Below are 4,474 nucleotides of genomic sequence, written 5' to 3' on the forward strand. Positions count from 1 at the left end.
ATTGATGTTGTATCTTATCGCATGAGTTCGATCTTAAAGTTAAGTAAACTAAAAAAATCACAGCACTTGTGATTCCACTCGTTTGTAGAACTGTCTAGAATCCATGATACGATAAATCATTTGATTGCAAATGTAAATGTAGTCATGAAATGCGCCTACTTAGTCAAGATTCCCCTAACAAATATTCAAGTCTATTACAAAGTTGTACATGCATGAATAATGTCCTTTCGTGAGTTATGTTTTGAAGAGAAGCAAGAATCAATCTCATAAAGTCATTAATATCAGTAGGAGATGATGTGTGATTTGTTGTAAATGAGTAAAGGGAAAATGAATCAGGAGGGTAACCAACTGTTGCGTTTGTTCTCATTTGGTCCCTTTCCTTTTTTTTTGTACTCAATATACCATCGAACTTGTTGTTTGTGTTCATCATAACCTTTTGACCGGCTATCACAGGTCAAAATCCGGTCAAAAGGGCTATGGTAAACACCAACAACAAGTTCGATGGTATATTGAATACAAAAAAAAAGGACCAAATGAGTACAAACGCAAAAGTTAATTACCCTCAAGAGTCATTTTCCTTTTTACCTTTAGTGCATACTTCTGTCCTTGTTTATTTTTAATTATAGACCAACCTTTCATATGAAAAAATATGGATGTAGAAATCACGATCAACTTACTAACAAGTTCTTAAATTCATGAATTTGACTATGTTTCTTCATAAATTGACGACTCATAATAGAAGTGTCTGTTGGTATAAATGCGAGTATTCATAATAGAAGTGTCTGTTGGTAGAATTTTTTCACTAAAAAAAATTTTAATAACTTGAAAGTGTAGTTTTTATTTATATATAAAATGCTTGATGAAAGTAGACCCAAGCTTTTAAAATAACTCTAAAATCCATATTATGAATACAAATTCAATATGTTTGATTAAATACAAACTTTTTATTAAAAATATATGTGACTTCTAGACCCGTTTCATATTCAAAAATTAAATAATTTTATGCATTTTGTTGCTACTGATATAAAATAATGACATATGATGAAGTAGGTTTCGTCGAGATTCCGAAAAAAAATAGAGATTTTAAGATATAACATTGGCCATATATTTTTTATTTATTGCTCTAACGCTTCAGCGTACCGACACAATGAGAGAGTTATAATTATTCAGCACCGCCTGTTCCATGTATAATCATGTACGTCTCTGCTATATAATTATTTATGTTTAGGCATACCTTGCTGTTGCCGTTACGGTGGAACGTTAAATGAAAAATATGTGGGTGATGTTGAATCTCAAAATCTTTATTTTTTTTTAAAATCTGAGGTGAAACCATTAATTACTTTTTTAATCTAATATATGAATTTTGTTTGTTGTGTTGATCTTCTAAATAAAATAAATAAATAAATGCAGACAAAATAAGAAAATATTTGATTTCTTTTTTATAATACTAACTTATTGATTTCACAAGGACTTCGTACATGATCAAACTATTATTAACTTAACTTTAAGTAGATCATTACAGTAAAACATTCCTTTGTGTAATAAAACTATTTACAATTCTTTAAAATTTGACATATTTTTATTATTATTTTTTGTAGTAACGATTCATATTTTTGAATCTTTTTTAAATTTATACATCATTTTATCAAGTTGAATGCATAAATTGATAAAACTCAAAACAAAGTCCAAACAAGAACTCAAGAAATCTTTTTTATTATATAAATTTATCAAAATTGCTCCCTAAATAAATGATAAGATATCATTATTACAGAGTGCAAAACGAAATGAAATAACCTAAAATTTTGAAAAATAAAGCAAAAATCTCACTACAAAAAGAATAAAACAATCCATACTTTTACTCATTCACATTCCAAAATAATCATTTTCATAGTAGTTCTTTCTTTTTATTTAACTCCACTTTTATATACACGTTAATTAATACTAACAAGTAATTGGAATTTGTTAAATCTAAATTCATTTATGATATTTCGAATTATTTTTTTAGTGTTACAATAAGATTGGGAAAAACTATATCAAAAGCAAAAACTTCTTATCATCAAATAAATTGTTTAAAAACTATGAATAATAATTCAATTAAACATTACAAATTTCTAATTTATTGACACAAACACAAAGTGCTAGTACATGGATTCATTAGAACACCATAAAAAAGTAAATAAATACATTTAAATTAAAATCTAAAAAAAAAACAATAACAAACTACAATTCATATTTCTTCTATTCACCGCAACAAGGAAAGCTATCAGAAGCAAATGATATTTGGATCACAGCAACACTCGTCAGCAAAACAACAGCAACACAGAACCGCTAGACTACAAATTAAAACATTATTCCAATTAAAACATCAATCCATTAATAAACCAAATAATAAAATGCATAAAAAATGGATGAAAATAGGAAATATATTTTTTAAGGAAAGGCGGGAAATACATACCAGCCTTCAAAGAAACCACGTCGTCGGGGAGGAGGAGGTGCGGCGTATTGAGGTGGTGCTATCACCGACGATTCTTGATTATAACCTTCTCCTGTTGAAGATGATCGTTAATTGTTTTGTGAATTGTAAGTGAGATGAATAAAGGATCGAGAAATGTGAAGTAGATTCGTACCTTGAGCAGGGTAAGCATAATCATGTTTTGGTTCATTCATGATTTGTTAAAGAGAGCAGGTTGTGTAAGGTGGAGTGAAGAAGGTGGGTTGATTATATAGAGGAGTAAATTACACGAATGGTCCATGTGGTTTAGAGTAATTTATATGTTTGGTCCATAATTTAAAATTTTAACTTGGCCCGGTTATATAGTGTGATTTTGTTGTGCGTTTAGTCTTTGACAGACTTAAAATTACCATGTTATCTTTTTTGTTTATTTCACTATTTATTTATAAATTAAATATAAAAAATAAATGTAAATAGACGTCTTCTCCAAGCATCCATTGATCTTTAACAATCGGCCTCTCCCTTCCCTTTTCAATTTGTTGTCCACCATCTCCATCCCGGCCTAATTCCCTCTCACACGTCTTATCCGAAACCTAATTCCCCCTCATGGTAACTAAAAATTTAATAGAATGCAATATGCATAAGAAATAGAGCATTTTTAGAGCGTGTAGGTTTGCATAAGAAATATATATAAGAAATAGAGCATCTTATCTGAAACCTAATTCCCTCCTCGTTTATAACCATTTTTATTTTTATTATTTTTGAAAATAGAGCGTGTAGGTTTGCATAAGAAATATAGATGGGAAGGTATTGTTGTAATTTTTAACCCTACTTTTTTGGTTTTGTTATGGGAAGAAGATTGGTGTTGTATCAGGGGAAAGTAAAAAATGATGTCTATTTAATGTAATTTCCAACCCTATTGTTCTAGTTTAGTTATTTCAGATGATTGTTCAAAATAGGTGGTGGTTGATGGTTGTGATGGTCGTTGCACGCAAGAGAAGAGGAGACAAAGTAGATGAAATTATGAAACTCAAAATTAAATCCTAGATGAAATCTGTAATACCAGCATTTTCTGTTAAAGCCTCTTGTAGAATAATCGTTATTTATCTTAGTAAATCAATGTAAATATTATCATAAATAAATAAATAAAGGATTCTTCATATGTTATGTGTTAAATGAATATTTGGTATTACAACATGACAATATTATTATTTAAAAAGATAAAATTTATACCGAATACTTACTATTTTGTGTTAAATGTATACCCCTTATTGCGATATTATTGCATGAACAGGAAAATGATATTGGAAGTTGATTACACGTATGATAGTTTGGTCTAGTTATAAACTAATGTTTGTCACAACTTGGTTCACGCTAAGTAGAATAAGCGGGTAGTTTTATACCGGGTGTGAATGTGAGATTTGAACAGAGAGTAGATGTAACGTCCAAAAACTTAAAGCCATTTTTTTTTTGTTTTTATATTAAATAAAACATCAACCAAACGAGTTTATCAAAACCAAAATGAAATCATAATGTATTCATAATCAGAAAAATAAGTGAAAAGTCATGGTGTGTGCAATGCGATCATCCCGAGCTCTTCCCCTTTGATCCAGAAGTATCTGAAATATAAACTAAAAACCGTAAACCCAAAGCTTAGTGACTTCCCCAGAATACTGCATACCATACATATATGCCAACTGAAGGGTGTGTCGAGTCTATTTCACCTCCGGGTCTATTTCAACTCATGTGTTGGCCCATGGCCGTACCGGGTCAATTTCACCCCCGTGTCTATTTCACCCATGAGTCTATTTCAACTCATATGTCAGCATAAGGCTGTACTAGGTCTATTTCACCCCGGGTCTATTTCACTCCACATAGATATAGCAAACAGGGACATAGGCATACAACACATACCAAAGGCCCAAACTTAATGGCATTAAAAGCCCAATATAGGCTCAAATCCAGGAAGGCCTAAAGCCTAACAATGGCTAAAAGTCAGAAAGGCTAGTAGCCTAACAAAGC

General features: G+C 30.5%; 1 long non-coding RNA gene across 1 annotated transcript; it reads right to left on the minus strand.

Moving 5' to 3' along the window:
* Positions 1-2,033: 2,033 nt before the first annotated feature.
* On the minus strand, positions 2,034-2,727 carry LOC111907704 (uncharacterized). Its single transcript, XR_002855641.3, has 3 exons — positions 2,628-2,727; positions 2,456-2,546; positions 2,034-2,333 (listed from the first exon to the last, which is right to left on the minus strand). It is a non-coding gene; the product is annotated as an uncharacterized LOC111907704 (long non-coding RNA).
* Between the last annotated feature and the right edge of the window lie 1,747 nt (positions 2,728-4,474).

Source organism: Lactuca sativa, chromosome 3 (assembly GCF_002870075.4).
Source record: "Lactuca sativa cultivar Salinas chromosome 3, Lsat_Salinas_v11, whole genome shotgun sequence".
Taxonomy (NCBI): Eukaryota; Viridiplantae; Streptophyta; class Magnoliopsida; order Asterales; family Asteraceae; genus Lactuca; species Lactuca sativa.